Genomic DNA, 22032 nt, shown 5'->3' with positions numbered 1-22032 from the left:
CGCAGCACACCTGGGGAGTACATCCGTGCTGTTATCCTCTGTTCACAGTTGAGTCAACTGAGACTGAAAGAGGCAAAGTGTTTTGTCCAAGAGCACAACAGGGGTAGGGTGAGAAATTGTGTCTTCATTCAATCAGGAGTCTATTCAGCACCTACTCTTGGCAAGGCACCATGTTCTGTGGTGCATAGAGGTGGGTTCTGTATATGTGGCCTCTGCTTTGCAGGAGCTTGCATTCTGTTGAGGCAATGAGTGGTTCATGTGGGTTATATCTCCAGGAGTGCTCTAGACGAGGACAGTGTTTAGAGGGGGAGAAGGTGAGTCCCCTAAGATTCCTGGACACAGTGGGATTTTAGGCTCTTGAGAGATGGGTAGAATTTTGGCAAATGGAATCTGAAGGTGGTGGGAATGGCACAGACAGAGACTTAAAGGTGGGCAAATTCAAGATATATTACAGAATGCTTGACTACAGCAGAGCAGTTGTGGAAAAAGGACTAGACAGTGGAAAGGAGCAGATTTTCTTGGACCCTGAATGCCCAGCTATATACACAGATTTTAACCTGTGGGCAATGGGGACTGGACTCATCTCTGACTTCTCCCATTCATTCATTATTCTAACATGTACCAAGGGCTACGCATAGTCTCTAGGTGTTTTCCCATACATTTGTTTCCCTAACCTTCATAGCATTCCACCGAGATACATATTATTATCCCTGCTTAAGTGGATGAAAAAATAACACATTTAGAGATTCAGACTTGCACATGATCATGTAACTAATAACTGATAGATGTGAAATTCGAAGGAGCACTCTTGACTACCTTATGGGTACTTACAGGAAGAATGAGTGCAGATTCTGGACAATGTATTCAGAATGCCCATCTAATAAATGCCCCTCACCCTCGCTCAATGTCTTTCCAGAAATAGAAAGTAAATCAGAGAGAAATCAAGTTAATTTCTTAACATGGGCATTATTTTATGTCTAAAGTTGTCAGCTCCAGGTCAAAAAGCAAGACAAAGGATATCTTCCCCTGTTTCCTCTTCACAATTAACAATAAATGTCTGCATTTTGATAACTTTAGTTTTGTAAGCATTGAATTTGCCCACCTTTATATCTCTGTCTGTGCCATTCCCACCATCTTCAGCTTCCATTTGTCAAAGACATACAAGTTATTGCAATATTATTGACTATATTCCCTATGCTGTACTTTACATCCCCATGAACATTTTTTATAACTAGCAATTTGTATCTTAATCTCTTCTCCTTTTTCACCCTTCCTCTCCGATTTGGCAGCCATCAATTTGTTCTTTGTATCTATGAGTTTGTTTCTGTTTTGTCTGTTTGTTTATTTTGTTTTTTAGATTCCACACATAATTGAAATCACATGGTATTTGTCTGTATTTGTCTTTCTTATTTCACTTAACGTAATACCCTCTAGGTCCAACCATGATGTCTCAAATGGCAAAATGTTATCCTTTTCATGGCTAAGTAATATTCCATTGTATACATGCACCACATCTTCTTTATCCATTCATCTATTGATGGACACTTAAGTTGCTTCTATATCTTGGCTATTGTAAATAATGTTTCAATGAACATAGGAGTGAATATGTCTTTTTGAATTAGTGTTTTGGATTTCTTTGTGTAAATGACCCTAAGTGGGATTAATGGGTCATATGGTAGTTCTGTTTTTAATTTTTTGAGGATGATCCATATTATCTTCCATAGTGGCTGCACCAATTTGCAGCCCCGCTAACAGTGCAGGAGGGTTCCCTTTTCTCCACCTCCTCACCAACAGTTGTTCTTTCTTGATTTATTGATGACAGCCATTCTAACAGGTGTGAAGTGATATCTTATTGTGGCTTTAATTTGCATTTCCCTGATGATTAGTGATGTTGAACAACTTTTCATATATCTATTGGCCATCTGTATGTCGTCTTTGGAGAAATGTTTATTCAGGTCCTCTGCCCATTTTTATTATTATTTTTATTTATTTATTTTTATTTATTTTTTTCCCTGATAATCTCTCCCCACCCACATCCCCTTCCCCACCTTCCCTCTGAGATCCCTCAGTTTGTTCCAAGCTTCTATGTTACTGGATCCACTTTGTTCATCAGTTTATTTTGTTTATTATATTCCACATATAAGTGAGATCATTTGCTACTTGTCCTTCTCTGACTGGCTTATTTTACTTAGCATAATACTCTCTAGTTCCCTCCATGCTGTGCCAAAGGCCAAAAGGTCCTTCTTCTTCACAGCTGCATAGTACTCCATGGTATAAATGTGCCACAGATTTTTTATCCACTCATCTACTGATGGGCACTTGGGCTGTTTCCAAATCTTAGCAATTGTGAATTGTGCTGCAATGAACATAGGGGTGCATAAGTTCTTTGCGACTGGTGTTTGGGGTTCCTTAGGGTATATTCCTAGAAGTGGGATCACTGGGTCAAATGGCAGGTCAATTTTTAATCTCTTGAAGAAACTCCATACTGCTTTCCATAGTGGCTGCACCAGTCTGCATTCCCACCAGCAGTGTACTAGGGTGCCCTTTTCTCCACAACCTCACCAGCACTTGTAGTTCGTTGACTTGTTAATGGTAGCCATTCTCACAGGTGTGAAGTGATACCTCATTGTGGTTTTAATTTGCATCTCTCTGATGATTAGCGAGCATTTTTTCATGTGTCTCTTAGCCATTTGTATGTCTTCTTTGGAGAAGTGTCTATTTAGGTCCATTGCCCATTTTTTAATTGGATTGTTTGTCTTCCTTTTGTTAAGTTGTATAAGTTCCTTATATATTTTGGATATTAACCCTTTATTCAATGTGTCATTGGAAAATATGTTCTCCCATACAGTGGACTCCCTTTTCATTTTGTTGATGGTTTCCTTTGCTGTGCAGAAGCTTTTTATTTCAATGCAGTCCCATTTGTTTTCTCCTTAGTTTCTGTTACCCTAGGAGATGTATCAGCAAACATATTACTATGACAGATGCCTGAGATTTTACTGCCTATGTTTTCCTCTAGGGTTTTTATGGTTTCATGCCTTACATTTAAGTCTTTTATCCATTTTGAATTTACTTTTGTGTATGGTATAAGTTGGTGGTCCAGTTTCACTTTTTTACATGTATCTGTCCAATTTTTCCAACACCATTTATTGAAAAGACTGTCTTTACTCCATTGTATGCTATTGCCTCCTTTGTCAAATATTAATTGACCATAATGGCATGGGTCAATTTCTGGGTTCTCTGTTCTGTTCCAATGATCAATATGTCTGTTCTTGTGCCAGTACCAGGCTGTTTTGTTTACAGTGGCTTTGTAGTATAACTTGATATCTAATATTGTGATCCCTCCAACTTTGTTCTTCTTTCTCAAGATGGCCGTGGCTATTCAGGGTGTTTTTTGGTCCCAGATAAATTTTTGAAGTGTTTAGATCTGTGAAATATGCTGTTGGTATTTTAATAGGGATTGCATTGAATTTATAGATTGCTTTGGGTAATATGGACATTTTAATGATGTTAATTCTTCCAATCCATGAGCATGGTATAGTTAGTTTTCCATTTGTTTATATCTTCCTCTATGTCTTTTTTCAGTGTCCTGTAGTTTTCTGAGTAAGTCTTTTACATCTTTGGTTAAATTTATTCCTAGGTATCTTATTTTTTTAGTTGCAATGGTAAATGGGATTGTTTTTTTAGTTTCTGTTTCTGAGAGTTCATTATTGGTGTATAAAAATGCCATCAATTTCTGGGTGTTAATTTTATATCCTGCTACCTTGCTGAATTCATTTATTAAGTCTAGTAGTTTTCTGGTGGAGTCTTTAGGATTCTCTATGTACAATATCATGTCTTCTGCAAATAATGACAGTTTTGTTACCTGCTTTCCTAAGGACAGTTTTGGATGCCTTTTATGTTTTCTTCTTGTCTCATTGCTGTGGCTAAGACTTCCAGTACTATGTTGAATAAGAGTGGTGAAAGTGGACATCCCTGTGTTGTTTCTGTTCTTAGGGGAAATGGTTTTAGTTTTTGCCCATTGAGTATGATGTTAGCTGTAGGTGTGTCATATATGGCCTTTATTATGTTGAGGTATGATCCTTCTATTCCCACTTTGCTGAGAGTTTTTATAAAAAATGGGTGTTGAATTTTATCGAATGCTTTTTCTGCATCTATTGATATGATCATGTGATTTTTATCTTTCAATTTGTTTATGTATCACATTTATTGATTTGCAGATATTGTACCAGCCTCCCTGGAATAAATCCCACTTGGTCATAGTGTATGATCTTTTTAATATATTGTTGGATCCGATTTGCTAATATTTTGTTAGGATTTTAGCATCTATGTTCATCAGGGATATTGGTCTGTAATTCTCTTTCTTTGTAGTGTCTTTATCTGGTTTTGGAATTAGGCTAATGCTGGCCTCGTAAAAAGAGTTTGGAAGTGTTCCTTCCTCTTGGACTTTATGAAATAGTTTGAGGAGGATAGGTGTTAATTCTTCTTTGAATGTTTGGTAAAACTCCCCTGTAAAGCCATCCCGGCCAGGGCTTTTGTGTGCTGGGAGCCCTTTGATTACTGCTTCAGTTATCAGCCTATTTAGACTTTCTGACTCTTCCTGATTGAGTTTTGAAAGGTTGTATTTTTCTAGGAATTCATCCATTTCATCCAGGTTGTCCAGCTTGGTGGCATATAGTTGTTCATAGTATTTTCTTACAATCATTTGTATTTCTGTTGGGTCAGTTGTTATTTCACCTCTTTCATCTCTGATTTTGTTTATTTGGGTCCTCTCTCTTTGTTTCTTGATGAATCTGGCTAAAGGTTTGTCAATCTTGTTTATCTTTTCAAAGAACCAGCTCTTGGTTTCACTGATCTTTTGTATTGTTTTTTTAGTCTCTACGTCACTTATTTCTGCTCTAACCTTTATTATTTCTTTCCCTCTACTTACTCTTGGCTTTTCTTGTTGTTCTCTTTCTAAGTTTTTAAGTTCTAGGGTTAGAGAGTCTATTAGAAGTTTTTCTTGTTTTCTGAGGTAGGCTTGTAGTGCTATAAACTTCCCTCTCAGGACTGCTTTCATTGTGTCCCATAGATTTGGAGTTGTTGTGTGTTAATTTTCATTTGTTTCCAGGAAGTTTTTTATTTCTTTCTTGATCTCTTTGGTAACCCATTCATTGTTTAAAAACATGCTTTTCAGTCCCCATGTGTTTAAATGTCTTCTAGTGTTTTTATTGTAGTTGACTTCTAGTTTCATGCCATCATGATCTGAGAAGATGCTTGATATGATTTCAATCTTCTTGAACTTATAGAGACTAGTTTTGTGTCCTAACATGTGGTCTATCTTTGAGAATGTCCTCTGTGCACTTGAGAAGAAAGTATATTATGCAACTTTGGGGTAGAATGTTCTGTAAATGTCGATTAAATACATCTGATCCAGTGTGTCATTTAGGGTTGCTGTTTCCTTGTTGATTTTTTGTCTCGAAGACCTATCCAGTGAAGTCAGTGGGGTGTTAAAGTCCCTGAGTATGAATGTATTGCTGTCGATCTCTCCCTTAAAGTCCTCTAGAAGATTTTTTATAAATTTAGGTGCTTCTATATTGGGTGCATATATGTTTATCAGGGTAATATCCTCTTGCTGGATGGATCCCTTTAGTAGGGACCTTTATGTAATGACCTTTCTTGTCTCTCAATGTGGTTTTCATTTTGAAGTCTATTTTGTTTGATATGAGTATTGCTACCCCAGCTTTTTTTTCATTTCCATTTGTATGGAAAATTTTTTTCATCCCTTCACTCTCATTCTGTATGAGTCTTTTGTTCTGAGGTGGGTCTCTTGTAGACAGCATATAGTTGGGTCATGTTTTCTTATCCATTCAGCCACCCTATATCTCTTTATTGAGGCATTTAATCTGTTTACATTTAAGGTTATTATTGAAAGATACTTATCTACTGACATTTTTGTTTCTTTATAGTTGTTTCTCATTCTCTTTATTTCTACATCTAATTATAGCAGTCCCTTTAACATTTCCTGTAATGCTGGTTTTGTAGTGATAAAGTCTTTTAGCCTTTTTTTTTTTTTGTCTTGGAAGCTCTTTATTTCACCATCCAGCTTGATTGATAATCTTGCTGGATAGAGTAGTCTTGGTTTCAGATCCTTCTCTTGTATTACCTTGAATACTTCATGCCATTCTCTTCTGGCCTGTAGAGTGTCCAATATGAGAAGTCAGATGACAGCCTTATGGGAGCTCCTTTATAGGTAACAGTTTGCTTTTCTCTAGCTTCCTTTAAGATTCTCTCTCTGTCTCCGATTTTTGACAATTTTAATTATGATGTGTCTGGGCATGGGCCTCTTTGGATTCTTCTTGCTTGGGACTCTCTGTGCCTCCAGAACCTGTATGCCTTTTTCCTTGACCAGGTTAGGGAAGTTTTCTGCCATTTTTCATCAGACAGGTTCTCTAACCCCGGCTTACTTTCAACCTCCTCTTGCACTCCTATAATATGAATATTGTTACGTTTTATGCTGTCCCACAGCTCCCTTAGACTGTCCTCCTGTTTTTTAATTGTTTTTTGTTTTGGGGTCTCTGATTGACTAATTTTTTCTACTCTGTCTTCTAATTCACTGATTCGATCCTCAGCTTCTTCTAATCTGCTGTTTATTCCTTCTAATGTATTCTTTATATCTGCTATGTCATTCTTCATTTCTGACTGGTCATTTTTCATAGTTTCCAATTCTTTTTTCATGCTGTTGAGCATCCTTACAATCAGTATTCTAAACTCTATATCTGAGAGGTTGCTTATCTCTGTTTCATTTGACTCTTTTTCTGAGACTTCTCTTGTTCTTTCATTTGGGGTTTGTTTTTTGGTTTCCCCATTTTGGCTAAATGTTAGGTATATCTGCTAGGATTCTCAATTTTTTTGGAAGGTCTCTGGTACAGGCCAATGTCAGATGCAGTTTATGACTGACCCTGAGTACCCTGTTTGGGGCTATCAACAACCCCAGGCTTGAGGTCTCCACTGCTGGAGCTGGATGCGTTTGGACAGGACAGAGATGCCCACCAAAGTCTGCTTTTCTAAGGCCTGGGTCCCAAAACAGATCAGGCAAAAACTCAAAGCACCCTGAAGTCTGCCTCAGTCTGCAGACTTGTTAATCTGATTCTATTAATGAGCCTCAGATTGTGGAAGCTCTACAGGGTGGTGGGGTGGCTGGTTGTTGTTAGTCTCTTAAAAAGCCTCAGGCTATAGAAACTCCTTTGGGCAGGATAAGAGGCTCTCCAGCAGGGTGGGGCAATTGCTTCCCCCCTCAGGCAAAAGCCGAAAGTTTGCCTCCCAAGAAAGATGTCCCCCACAGTTTGGGGGAATTAATCTCCCCAGACTCTCCCCACACAGCTCCAGTCCACTCCACTCCCCCTCCGCCAGAGCCCAAGGTGAATAGCTGCACACGAAATGTTGTGCAATGGCTCTTTAAGAGGGTTCCTGCAGTTCCAGCTGCCTCTTCCTGGCAGACAGAAACCCGACTGCTTTTCACAGCCAGATGTTATGTGAGCACCTTTCTCAGTTCTGGTGCTCTTGGCCAGGAAGCCCAGCCTGGGGTTTAGTCCCCAGAGTCCTCAGTGGGAACCCCCCACGGCTGAGATGTCCCTCTGGACCTTCAGCTGCTGCCTGTGGGAGCCCAGCCAGCCCTCTCGTGTGCGCACTTCTTACCAGTCTCTTTGCAGTCTCCACTTTTCCTCTTTGGTTATGAGGGTGCTCTCCATCTCGTCTTCAGTTGGTTTTCAGGGTAGTTTTTCTATGTTTTAGTTGTAAATCCAGATTAGTCCCGGGAGAGTCTAAGTGTAGCTTCCACTCAGTCCACCACCATCTTGGATCTCCTCTGCCCATTTTCAAATTGGATTGTTTGGGGTTTTTTTTTTGTGTTCAGTTGTATGAATTCCTTATGTATTTTTGATATTAACCCATTATCAGATGTATCATTGGCGAATATCTTCTCCCATTCAGCCAGTTGTCTTTTCGTTTGGTTGAATGGTTTTCTTCGGTATGCAAAAACCTTTGTTTGTTTATTTTTTCTATTGTTTCCCTTGCCCAAGGAGACATCTCAAAAAAAAAAAAAAAAAAAAAAAGGAAAAGAAAAAAAAGAAAAGAAAAATTACTAAGGGTGATGTCAAAGAGTTTACTTCCTATGTTTTCTTCTAGGAGTTTTATGGTTTTTGAGTCTTACCTTTAAATTTTTAGTCCATTTAGAGTTTATTCTTGTATATGGTGTAAGAAAATGTTCCAGTTTCATTATTTTGCATGTGTCTGTCCAGTTTTCCTAACACCATTTATTGAAGAGATTGTCTTCACCCCACTGTATATTCTTGCCTCCTTTGTCATAGATTAATTGACTATATAGGTCTGTATTTATTTCTGGGCTCTCTATTCTGTTCTATTGATCTATGTGTCTGTTTTTATGCCAGTACAGTGCTCTTTTGATTACTATAGCCTTGAAGTATAGGTGGATATTAGGTAGTGTGATATTTTCAACTTTGTTCTTCTTTCTCGAGATTGCTGTGGCTGACCTAGCCAGTTTGGCTCAGTGGTTAGAGCGTTGGTCTGTGGACTGAAGGGTCCCAGGTATGATTCCAGCCAAGGGCACATACCTCAGTTGCAGGCTTGATCCTGGCCCTGGTTGGGGCAAGTGCAGGAGGCAACCAATCGATGTGTCTCTCTCACATTGATGTTTCTCTCTCTCTCTCTCTCTCTCTCTCTCTCTCTCTCTCTCTCTTTTCCTTCCACTTTTTCTGAAAAGCAATGGAAAAAATACCTTCAGGTGAGGATTTAAAAGAAAAAAACATTGGTGTGGCTATTCAGGGTCTTTTGTGGTTCCACATAAATTTTAGGATTATTTATTCTAGTTCTGTGAAAAATGCCAACGGTGTTTTGATAGAGACTCCATTGAATCTGTAGATTGCTTCGGGTAGTATGGACATTTTAACAATGTGAGCATTTTTAATACACTCTGATCTCAGATTAGTTTTTCCACTAAACCAGAATCTCTCTCTGGAGTTGGTCAATTCAGTTCTTAATCCCTTCCCCTTATCATGAAACCTAACCTATTTACCTAAGTGACATATGAGGTCTCTATCTCAGTTTGAATTTTCTCCATCAAGAAATAGCTTTTCTCCCCAAGTACAGAATACTAAATAGCATTTTTACTATTTAATCATCAGGACTAAAATACAAGTGAGAGAAGTATTACTGTTAACTTAAAAAAATATTTAGGAAGAAACAAATAACTTTATTTAAATTTTCCTGTAAAGAATAAAGAGGTGCTCTAAGGAGGTGGGTGGATACTTAGATGACATAAAAATTAAAATAGTGAAAATTTTAATATCTCTTCAGTAGGATACTTCTCATTGATCTGGTTTTGTAGAAGAGTGTTGTGTGTGTTTTTTAAATGCCTATCCAAGATCAGTCAGAGAAATCTTCCTCTAGAGCGAATAAATATCTATCTCAAAAAACAGGCCACTGTCGACCTTCTGCATGAAGATAAATGGGAAACTACCAAAGTGGGGCATTTCAAACCCTAAATCCAATACACAACATTCTTCTTGTTTCTCAACCCTCAAGTGCCTTGTTTGACCTTGCCCAGATTGTATTTTATGTCCCAAGGCATAAAGATCCAAGGGTAAATGGTTGAATGATTTTTCATGGGATGGAGTGGTTTTTTGTTTGTTTTGTTTTTGTTTTGAATTTGAAAGAAAGTAAAGTAAACATGTAAGGATGATGAAATTCCACCTAAGATTCTTAAGATCCCCCGTGAAAGATATGTAAAACAAGCACTAGACCAGAAAATTGTACCTGATTTCCTCTCTCCTTTAAAATGCCATCTGATTTCAAAGAGAGCAATGGGCTGGGGTGTGGTGGTGGCCTGTGTTTCACGGAGGAAAGCAATGAAACTAATTCATGATGTCTTGACTTCTAGATCTGCAAAGCAGGGATGCTTACTTTGAGATTTGGAGAAAACAGGAATTTGAAACTCAGAAGAAATCATACAACTTATAGTAACCATTTGTATCTCTTTACAGAGGAAAAATCCAAATGCATACTTCTGGGGATTTTCCATATTGGTGGAAGAAAGTGTTTGGGATACCTAAGTGAATCCACTAAGGTATGTATTAGCATTAATTTCTCCTTACTATTGAAATGAAACCAACATGGATCTTTCTTCCTTTAAGATGTTCAGCAAAAATGCTGAGACTCTTAAAGATTGTTGAGGTTGAAACATGCTGAAATTAACCTTATTTTAAAAACAGTAATTATGCATAATTGGTAATTTTCCCAACCAATGAGGCTCCCTGCACTGAGGCTATTTTCAGAGGAGCTTCTGAATTCTGATGGAGGTCTAATGGGATATTGCAGTAGAAAAACGATGTGTGAGAAGTTAAATGACATTTCAATTTGCTTTCTGCTGAAGGCCAGTCTAGGAGTTCCCAGTGAACTGGCATGTTAATGACCAAACCTTAGGAGTCCCCATGGGGAGGCTGTCAGCTTGACCTGACTAGAGGACCCAAGATCATTGAGTTATAGCAATCTTGTAAGCATCTCAAGGAATTCTTGGTAGCCTCAACAGTGAGCACTACAGTATTATTTACAGATGTATGTACTGAATAAGTATTTGTTTAGTAGCATTTAATTGTTAGCAGATCTTGAGCTTATCCAAAGCAGAGGGTTTGGGACCACAACCCAAACCCTTTGAAGCACAAAGAGGAAAGAGCATAATCAAGGTCAAGTAGCCCCAGAAAGGCTATGCCTGTTTAGGATTCATGATTCAAATCAGCTATGGTGGGTGTGAGGACACTAATTCTCCTTTAGAGTCACAAAAATCATTCAACTGTAAATGAACTGGAATATGTAATTGGACCTGGCCCTTGAAATTTTGTGATCCTTTTAAAGCAAAATGGAAAGAAGGAAAAACCATGTCAGTTTTCTGACTCTTATTTCCAAGGAACTGAAAATACAGCGCAAATGAGTCCTTAGTTGTGGGTCATCACCCGTACAAGACCAGTCTCTGGTTCCAAGATTGAAGACTCTTCTTCTCATGTACCCCTTTCCATTCTCATGTACCCCTGACTTGAGATAGGTCTCAGGGTCTCATTTTGGCCATATATTGTTTCAGCCATGTGGGGGAGATGAGAAGAGGTTAATATAGCCATGTAAAAACTGTCAGCAAACTAGAAAACAATTTCAGGCTTAATATCAACAGTGAGTATGTAGCATCACCTTAAAGACTTGTGTGAACATGCACAAATGTTTTACAAGAATTTTTCAGCAGTATATTTATAGATAGAATGTCTAATTGCACTGTGAGTGATAAATGAGGTTAAACTATATTTCAAGGCTGCTTTATATATTTATTTGCTGCCATCCATTAGCTTTGTTTTCTTTGTGACTGTAGATTATGTCTGTTTATTAGTCTTGGAGCAAAGGGGGAATTGCTGTACTTTGGAGCTGGAAAAGGATCTTTCAGATGACGATGAAGGTTGTGGGAAGGGTTGTTTAAGAGTTTATTTTGGTACTTGTTTCATTTTAAAAGGCTGTGACTAGGACTTCATACTTCATACCTGTCTAATAAGCATGCATATAATTTTATTGTGTTTTCTGAGTGCCTTACAGTCCTCTAGTAATCTCCACAATACCCCTTGAGGGTGGGTCAGTATTACCGCCTACAGTTTACATTTGAGGACATTTGAGACATGAAGGGATTATGTGATTTGTACAAGGTCACCCAGCATGCATGTCTAGATAATAAAAGGTGACTGCAAAACTCTTTCCAAATAAAGAGTGCCTTATAAATGTTAGGTAGTATTAATGGGCATGAACCCAGGATAAGTAAAATACTCTCCAGGAGTAAAATGTTCATACATGCTCTATAAGATTGTTTTTAACCTCAGGGCAGCTTTTGAAATAGGAATCCTTGAACCTGGCTATGCATCAGGTGCATCTTTATAGCTTTTAGAACATGTGAGTACCTGGCTGCTTACCCAAGATACAGAATCATAATCTGGGAGGCGGGACCTGGATAATTAGTACCTTGAAAAAGCTCCATAGGGGAGTCTGATGCTCAGCCGGGCTTGAGAATCACCACTCTAGACTAGAATAATAACCTCAGTCAAGCCAAGAGCAACAACAAGACATTGTGGAGTCAATTTAAGAGAAAAAGTCTGGTGTTTTCTGGGCTTCTGTTCACTTAGTTCATAATTATTATTAGCAAAGAAACTGCCTCCATGAAATAATCAACTGTAGTATCCATGTGTGGAGTTCCAGAAACTAGTACAGAGACTAAGTTTATTTAAGAACCATCAGTGTTTGAATGTTATAATTTATTGGGTAAATTTACTGGGTCCACTCTAATGTTTTTATTCCGAGTACTTGTATGATAATTGATATAATAAGAACCTATAATATCTGCCCATTCATCCATCTGTAAAACACTTATTCAATACTTTTTATGTGGAGGTTAGAGTGAAAATGATGGTTTCTATCTACAAAGAGGTTATAATAAGGTGATAAAACAAACACAGGCCAAGCAAATAAAAACCCTATAATAGTAAGCCATACATATTAAATGATAATAGAAATTTACACACGAGGCATTATTCATAATTGCTAAAAAGTTGAAACAACCCAAATACCCATCAACTAATAAGTGGATAAATAAAATGTGGTATAACCATACAATAGACTATAATTTAACAATGAAATGGAATCAGGCACTGATACATGCTACAAAATGGATGAACTTTGAAAAAGTTGTGCTAAGTGAAAGAAGCCAGTCACAAAGAACCACATTTTATATGATTCCATTTATATGAAATATCCTGAATAGGCAAATCTGTAGAGATAGAAAATAGATTGGTGGTTGCCTAGGGCTGGGGTTGGGGGTGGGAAAGGGGAGGTGGGGGGAGAGGGACTGTTAATGAGAATAGGGTTTCTTTTTAGGATGATTAAAATATTCTAAAATTGTGGTGATGGTTGCACAACTCTGTGACTATTCTTAAAAAATGTGCACTTTAAAGGGGTGAATTATATGGTATGTAAATTATATCTTTATATTATATAATATATATTTATATTTTTATATTATATTTATATTATATATATGTGTGTGTGTATGTATGTAGTGCTATAGGAACTTCAAGGAAAGAGTGATTAATTTCCTGGAGGAAATGGCATTTGAGCTGAATAAAAATGGGTGGTTTTTGTGAAGAGGGAAGGTGTGCTCAAAAATACAAAGTGATGATGTTTCCATGCCAAGGGAAGTTATCTGGAATGGAAGGAGTTTAGGATACACAAGGGTACAGTAGATGGGGGCTAGATGCATGCCTTTACTGCCAGGCTAAGTTCTGTAGTTTGATTTTCATTTCCGTAGGCAATGGAGAGCCATGATGGTTTGTGAGTGGTCTGATCAGGCCCATGATTTGGAAGGGTAATTGGAAGCGGTGATGAGGTTGATAAGTAGGGGAGACCATTGAGGAGGCTAGGCTTTTATAGTGTGTAGGCAAGAGATGATGAAGCCCTAAACTGTGACAACAGCAGTGAGCCCTGAGACAAGGAGAGATTTGAGAAAATGTTGAAGTAGACTCGTAAATAGTGAGAGAAGTGAGAAGTCAGGAGATATATGAAGGCCAGTATTTTAGACCACAGAAGGTCATGGTTTTTTGTTGCTGTTGTTGCCATCATTGTTGTTATTTAGAATCATAATGCAAAAACTAGAGTTGAAATAACACCAAACAGCCAAATTGTAGCTATTTAACACCTTGTCGACAAGGGTTTGATTAGAGAGACTCTTAACAGTTAACAAAGGAATGTATATTGTGAATAAAGGGGTTGATTGAAAAGAGAAATGCTATCCCAATATTTTGTGAGCTCTTTGGAATCAGACCTTCCCTTGTAGGAGATGAAGCAGTCATTTATGGCCTGTCTGGATGGCTAAGTATTTACCTCTTGCTCAGATAGCTTCCCTAGAAACACTTCCTTTGGTGTGAGCAACTTGGATTTACTGCCAGGGCAACACCTCCCATTCCACACCCACACTGCCTCTTGGCTCAGTCCTTGTGGACAGGTGTTCATAAGCAGCATTCTGTTTTGCTTCTAATAAGAGCACCATGTCTGAAAAGCATAGGGTGGATGTACCACATGTTATAACTTTCACTTACAAGTATTCTTGTGAGGAAGAGCTGAAACCACAGGAAGACAAAGACTGCTTTTTCTCTAAATCATGCAAGGCCACACCCATTTTCCACAAGAAGGAGAGGCAGCCAGAGGCTGGGCAAGGTTAAAATAGAAACTGTTTCTCCCAGTGCATGACAGTAGCCTGGTATGGCCTCCTTTGAGGGCTTTGGAAGGTGTTGCAACGACACTGCCTGCTGCTAGCAGTTTGGGAACAGTGTCCTTGACAAGTGCCTTACATGAGTTTAACCAAGCAGGGAACACCATTTAGAACACCACTTGCTGAGATGTGGCTCTTATCTGTGCCTGTCAGTGAACAATGACTACAACAAACCGTGTTCAATCACAGTTGTTAGCAGGGCTAATTACAGCAGTCTCTGGTGGGAGGAATCCCAGTACATACCTCGAAGGGACTTCTATCGCAGGTTCAAACGTTGGCTTTGCAGGGAAGCAATGGAAACAGGCCCTTTGGGGGACCTTTAAACAACAGGTCTGCAACTCTGAACATGGATCCATCTTAACTCCACTGTTGGTGAGGGATCATGGTCAAAAGAGAACCACCAAAGGGAGAAAGAGGGAAGGGATGCTTAAAGCCAGGAGGGTAAATGTTCTGGGTTGAGCGAGAGCAGAACTGGGTGTTATGCCTTGGGCTGTCTTTGACTCACTGCATGACCTCATGGAGGTCATTTCCCCTATCTGAGACCCATTGTTCTGGTCTTAAAAATAAGGATAATACATAATACTGGCCCTATTTATATCATGAGATTTCCAAAAGACTAAAATTATATATGTATATATATTATACTTAAAAATAAAAGTTGGGGGGAAGATAGAAAATCCTATATAACTCTGTGTAGTTTAACTGTTATTCCCCTTCTGTTGTTCTACATTTACTTGTAAATGATGAGAGAGAACAAGAAAAAAAAATCTGTGCTGTTGTAGAATCTCAAACTTCATTTTCTGATGCCCCTGAGTGATTCTATGGTTTGCTCATCTTCAGATTTGCCTCCCCTCCCCAGAACACCAATTCTGGTGTAAACTCATCTCCAGTGTAAGGGGTGAAGAAGACCCTAGGACTCTGAAGGAGCAAGGCCCTGTACACATCTAGTCTCACATCTTCACATCACCTGCTGCATCTCAGGTCTTGAAGGCCTCCTCTCTCCCCTTTCTGGGACAGCCTATTTGGGAGGATATCAGTCTTGAATGAGTCTCACAGTCAAATTGGCACTTCATGAGACACCTCTAGGACAGAACCAAAAAGAATTTTTAACGTGTGCTGAACATGTCTTAGTGTGGGTCCCTAACTACATTCTTGTTCTTGCTGAAAATCACAACGCACTTCTAACCAAGCAAGGCACGTCTGTTTATCTGATGGTGCCGTCAGTGACAGAAAAGGATTATATTATGGATTTGGCAGGGAGGAAAAAGAAGATTTATTTCCAAGGGTTGAAGATTTATCTTTTCCAGATATGCAAAACCAGTCAGAGCATTAAGAAATATCAGCAAAAAGTGATCATGTTTTGAGAGCAGGAGGAACAATTCTTGACTTCAAAATAATAAGGAAGATTTATAAGGATCCCAAATCCATGGTTTAAAAAAATAATTTGACAATAGGATGCCAGTGGGACTATCAAACTCTTAACTGTCCTCTATGGTGAGGCGACAGCTTCATTTAAATGAATGCCTACATGGAATGCTTAAGTCTCTCCCTTTTTCTTTTCTCCTCCCCATCATTTAGATTTTTTTTCAATGTTCAGCATATCTAAAACCTCTAAGTAGGGACTTGCACATAATTGCAGGCTCTGCATCATTGGCAAGTGAGGCTTCTTCCTAATCATTTGTCATCATTTGTTCCACTCTTCCTCCTCCTGCAAAATTTCCTTAGAATGACAGCCATGTCCTTTATTTCTCTTGAGGGCATCCTTTGACTCTACTTTGTGTAGAGGTTATGAAACATATCAAGAAATGCAATATTGTATTCTCCTGTAGTCACACATATACAAATAGAAAACACCACTTTAAACGAATACAGCAAAATGGAAATGTCTAAATTATGTTTTATCTATTAAAGTTATTTGGTAAGGTAAAGAAATTTTAAAAAATACTTTTATAACTCAAAGCCATGATCACGCTGAATGTGTTCACCTGCACCTGCCTGCTGGGAAGCGAGTTTTGTGCTGTTAGGTGAGAACTCAGTGGCAACCTTTATTTGCCTCGTCAACCTTTTCTTTATTGCTGGCTTAGAGAAATGTGACATTGCTAAAAACTCTAACTTGAAAATGCTTCACAGAGCAGGATCCGTGCCAAATTCAGGAATCTTGCTAGTTTGCAAGATGAGAGCTATCATGCAGAACCAAAGGCTGATACTAGAAGTCAGCAATCACAATGGGAATAAATCTCACAATCCGTGGTTTCTGAATGTCTTAATCTCCTCCAACCTTCAAAGAGTGATGCCGGCCTTACTTTCAGGATAACTATACATAGAGAATGTAGGGGCAGGTGGAGTTAAATCTTAAAACTTAGTTCCACTGGCAGTTCTTTCCTAACTTCCAATGCTTCCTTTATTACCCAGATGATGAACAGATGCCCATTTTCTCTTCTTAGCATCAAATTCCTAAGAAAGAATATACAACAACACCTTCTTTACCTGGCCAAGGAATGATGTTGTCCTGAATAAAGGAGTTTCCCAGCTGATAGTGAAACTTGTCCCTTGATGCAATTGTACGTTTTAACCTAGTTTTGAGGGAAGTGTTTTCTAAGTGTGTTTCCCTTTCGATTGCCTTAGTGGGCAGGGCATGCATTGACCTTATTGGGAGGACTTGAGGTCATTGCTGGGGTCTCCTGTACAATGCAGTGCTGCAGTAAGACCATCAGGGTTTCTCAGGGGAGTCGGGTCACGTTGGTGTATTGTGAGCAGCACAGTGAAGCCATAGGCTGAACTTGTCTTTAACTTGTATCCTTTCTACTTCTTGGTGTTTCTGAATCACTAAGGAAAGTCCAACTTAATTAGGCCTACCCTCTTTCTGAAAGGAGAAAGCTTTCCATCAAGAATGGTTTAAATATAACATTTGACATGAGGAAGGGACATCTTGATACTCAGTGTGGGCCTATGACTGGATTCTTCTTAATTTTTAATAATCTATATTGCCTGGCACTGCTCCTATGAGCTTTTCTTCTCCATCTTTTGTATTATTGTAATACTTCCCCCCTTTCCCAAAGCTTTATGCCTTTCTAGACTTTAGAATTCAGAAGTAATTTGACTTTGGTCGTCACTGAATGTAGAGAGAGAGAGGGAGGGAGAGAGAGAGAAACATCAATTCATTGTTCCACCCATTTATGCATTCATTGTTTGCTTCATTTTTTAAAAACGATTTTTATTAATTTTTAGAGAGAGAGGATGGCGGAGGGAGAGAGAAAGAGAAACATTGATGTGAGAATCGAACATCTATTGGCTGCCTCCAGCACACCCCCTATGTGGGATCAAGCTGGCAAGCTGAGCTGGTAACCTTCTGGTGCATGGGAGGATGCTTAACCAACTGAGCCACTCTGGCCAGGCTATCCAAATGCATTTTTAAAAAAGTCTACATCTCCTTCCCTCTCTCTTCCAAAATTGTTCTCAATAAGGTTCAGTTTCCATTTGTATTAGTTTTCTATTGCTGCTGTAACAAATTATCACAAACTTTGTGGCTTAAAACAACACAAGTTTAATTTCTTACAATTCTGTAGTCCAAAGTCTAAAATCAGTTTCGCTGGGCTAAAAGTCATCATGTTGGCAGGGCTTATTCCTTCTGAAGGTTTTAGGGAATATCTTTTTCTTTGTCTTTTCTAGTTTCTGGATGCCACTTGCATTTCTTGACTTATGACCCCTATCATATATCACGCCAACCTCTTGCCTCTATTGTCACATCTCCTGCTTTCTCTTCTGTAGTCAAATTTCCCTCTTATAAGGGCCCTTGTGGTTATATTTAGGACCTATCTAGACCCACGATCATTTCTCCATCTCAAGATTCTTAATTCAACTGCATCTGCAAAGTCCCTTTTATATATAAAGTAACACTCACAGGTTCCAGGGATTAGAAACTGGGTATCTTTAGGAACATTACTCAGTCTAACAGAGCACTGATCTCCTGATTTTTAAACCCAGTGTCTTCTTTTCAGTCCTCGTCCAACTCACTTGACATTTGATATTGTTAGTTACTCTGGGAAAAACTCCTCTGACTTCAAGGTATGGGTTATTTTCTATCGATATTTTTATTGTCTGTCTCTCTCTCTAGAATGCAAGCCCCTGAGTAGGAACCTCGGCTATCCTGTTTACTGCTTTATCCCCTGTACTTAGAATATTGCTGGTGCTATAAAATAACAAAAGGTAGCCCAGCTTGTGTGGCTCAGCAGTTGAGCATCGACCAAGGATCCAGGAGATGAAGGTTCCATTCCCAGTCAGGGCACATTACAGGGTTGTAGGCTTGATCCCCAGTAGGGGGCGTGCAGGAGGCAGCTGATCAGTGATTCTCATCTTTGCTATTTCTATCTCTCTCCCTCTCTCTTCCTTTCTCTGAAATCAATAAAGATATATTTTAAAAAAAACAAAAGGCATCAAATAATAGAAATTGGATGAACTTTTCCCACTCTTAGTTCTATCACCTTTCACTCCCATTTCCTTCACTGGTCCTTCTTTCACCCAAGTGGTGAAGATTGGTATTTCCCAGGACTTAGTCCTAGTCTGCTTTTCTCCTTATATGCCAGATGAATGCAGTTCCAGCCATATTCTGGGGGCGCTCAAATCCGCATCTCACACCCAGACCTCTGATTTAAACTTCCAACTCTAATCTTTACTTGGATGTTCCACAAGCATGGCAGATTCCCCGTGTCCCAGCTTTCCCACCCACCAAACACAACCAAAAACTAACCTTCCCTTCCTCTCATACTCTTTGTCTCAAATAGTAAGTACCAGGTTTTACCCTATAGCCACAGCAAGAAGACTGGGAGTCATCCCGGATTCCATGTTTCTCTCTACTCACGCTTCCCTCTCCCCCTCCAGTCAGTCATGAAGTTTTGTCAAACTTAGTCCCAAATATCTTCTGATATTTCTTTCTACCTCCATTTCCCTGGTTGAAGTCCTCATTACTCCCATAAGTAAGATATAAATGAACTTTTGAATATGGCAGCATGATACGCTCTCAAACTTTCTGGATATGTGCCAGAGCTACTGATATTGCCAGCCATGCTTTTGGCCTCTGCTGAGTAGGCAGTGACTATGATTTGCATACCAAATGATCTCAGTCCCCATAGTTGATTGGGCCAGGGCTGGGCACCTGACCCAATGGTGGCTCTTTCTATAGGCTTGATTAGCCAATATATGACTTGGGTGACTGGTTGTAAAATACTAGCTGAGCAAAATTCCTCTTTTGGGATTTCAGAATAGAGAAGCTAAGAGTCTCAGACCATTCATACACAGAAGAGTCAGCAGGAATTATAGGCAAGAGCATGCTGCAGATCTGAGGAAGCAGATACTGTGAGTAAGCCGGGAGCTGGGGAGCCAGGAGAGAAGAGGGAAAGAAAGGAACTAAGGCACAGTGAGAAGGGTTCTGCTTCAGTTTCTATGGTTTTTTAAGAATACTTCTGATGCCTGGCCCTACTATGATTCCTACTGTCAGAATTCCAGGAGTTGCTGCATTAACATAAGCAAACAAAACAACCCTAGTGTGAGCAAACTTCAGCTTCCCGTGATAAACTGGCCAAAGAGTTCCGAGTTCCAGCAGGCCCTTAGAGTGTTCTGATGACACATCTGGAAGAATGCAGCACTGTAACTAAGAGCAGCAATATGTAGTCCCAAATTCAGTGTTTATTCCACTCCCTTTTAAAGCATCAGCTGAGGGAAAAAAGGGAAGGAAAGGTTATATCAATATTTCATTTGGGAGTGGAAGAATATTATGATGAGCTTCTTGTGTCAAAACCAGTCTTCATATAAAAACAAATTGATTTCTGCAAACATAATTTCAGAAAGAAAAAGTAATTGCTGCTACAAATATCATATGACAATGGCTATAGTAAGTGACAGAACATTGTCTGATGCTTATCAATCGTGGTGTAATCAAACCACCTTCTAGATGCTATTCTTCTAGGAAGCTGCCTTTCCATTTGCCAGCTGTTGGGACCAAAGGGATTGCTGAAGGTCTCCAGGATTCTTAGTTACATGTCCTCAAGCAATAGAAAGTCCCATGGTCACTTCAAATTGTGTCACTGTGTCTATTCCTATGTCATAAACAAAACTTAGAACTTGGTTTAAAATTAAGTCTTATCCTTACCCCCATGAGCAGCCATGTGCAGGTGGGAAGGTGTGGAAGGGGAAGGTCTGTCTCTCCTTGCTCCTGGCAGCTTCTGATTCTTCTAGGGTTGGGATGGGGGAAGGTAGGAGACGTGGGGAGAGCAGGAAGAGCGTTGTCTGGTGAAGTGGTAAGAGGGCCTCCAGCTTTCTGGGCCTGGTAAACATTTCACAGGGGCTTTTGTGGGTTCTTGGGAGGTTGCACTTACAGCTGGTGATGTCTCAGCTGCAGTTCCCTGGATTCAGACAAATGTACTCCATTTGAGCAGCCACCTATTTCCTCAGCCGCTAGGAACCTAGTGTTTTCCCTCTGCTTCCCCTCTTCTAAGGCTTGGCTGTACCTAAGGCTCCTCCCAGCCAGCCCTTGCTCATAATTGACCCAGATCTGATTCATAAAGAAACACACACACACACATCCTTCCCCTGGATACACTTGGAGCAACAGCAGCTCCCCTTCAATCTGCACCATAAATGGCTTGCTAGCTCATCTTTCACATGATTTCCCAGACGGGAGCTGGACCACTGTGCTCTTCCTACCCAAGGACATATGTTAAGCTCTCTGATGGGTCCCACTTATGTCCCTTTCTCTTGACATGAGGTGACCCCAACCTTTTACTTTGATAGGAGGTGAGAACACAACTTTTTAAAAAAAAAAACACTCCAAAAAAATTAATATAAAAAACCCCTCCAAATATCCTCTCTCCAATCTCCAACAATCCTATGTGATCTAGTATTTCTTTTGAGATGTAGCATCTGTTGTTTTTTGGTGCCTCAGCCAACACTTTAGTTTTAACACCCTGTAATTACGGGTTTTTACTTGTTTAAAATTCTAAGGTCAGCCCAGCCAGGTGTAGCTCAGCGGTTGAGCATTGACCTAGGATCCAGGAGATCGAGGTTCGATTCCCAGTCAGGGCACATGCCTGGGGTGTGGGCTCGATCCCCAGGAGGGGGCATGCAGGGGGCAGCTGATCAATGATGTTTCTATCTCTCCCTCTTCCTTCCTCTCTCTGAAATCAGTAAACTTATATTTAAAAATAAAATAAAATTCTAAGGTCAGAAATTTGCTGTTTGGATGAAGTCCTTGCACTTCCTATACACCATGGTCACACTCAGGCAAGAAGTGCTCCAAAAGAACAAACCTGCAGGGCGCCTGGCCAGCCCCACTTTCTGAAGGGAACCAATGGATTCCCTCCCTCGTAGCTCAGCAGACCCTGAAAGTCTTGGAACTTTACCAACTGATGGCCAAAGAGAAGGATCAGCAACCCTAGGACATGGGCCATATAGCCCTCATACTGCTTGGAGTAAGGAACACAGGGTGTGCAGAGATACAGGTGGGAGATCTTCTCCCTGGTTGTGTTGAAGATGTGAACATCCTGGAGGGCTACTAGAGGGGACTACTGAGTTTAGCATGCTTGAGGACCAGAAGGACTGAGAAAGCCTGGAGTAGAGAGGCCAGATACGCCTGAGGAATCAGGAGCCAGAGGGCTGGCTCTGGATGAAGCCTGGAAGCAAGGGAGGAAACCACTGCA

General features: G+C 39.7%; 1 long non-coding RNA gene across 1 annotated transcript in view; it reads left to right on the top strand.

Moving 5' to 3' along the window:
* Window positions 1-22032, top strand: part of LOC308555012 — an 88267-nt gene that overhangs the window by 5456 nt on the left and 60779 nt on the right. The window contains exon 2 of the long non-coding RNA XR_013998467.1: window positions 10038-10120. This is a non-coding gene — a long non-coding RNA (uncharacterized lncRNA). The remainder of the gene's footprint in view (window positions 1-10037; window positions 10121-22032) is intronic.

The sequence above is a fragment of the Miniopterus schreibersii genome, assembly GCF_964146895.1.
Source record: "Miniopterus schreibersii genome assembly, chromosome: 3".
Classification (NCBI taxonomy): Eukaryota; Metazoa; Chordata; class Mammalia; order Chiroptera; family Miniopteridae; genus Miniopterus; species Miniopterus schreibersii.
Note: the sequence above shows the minus strand (reverse complement) of the source record. Positions and strands in the feature narration are given on the sequence as shown.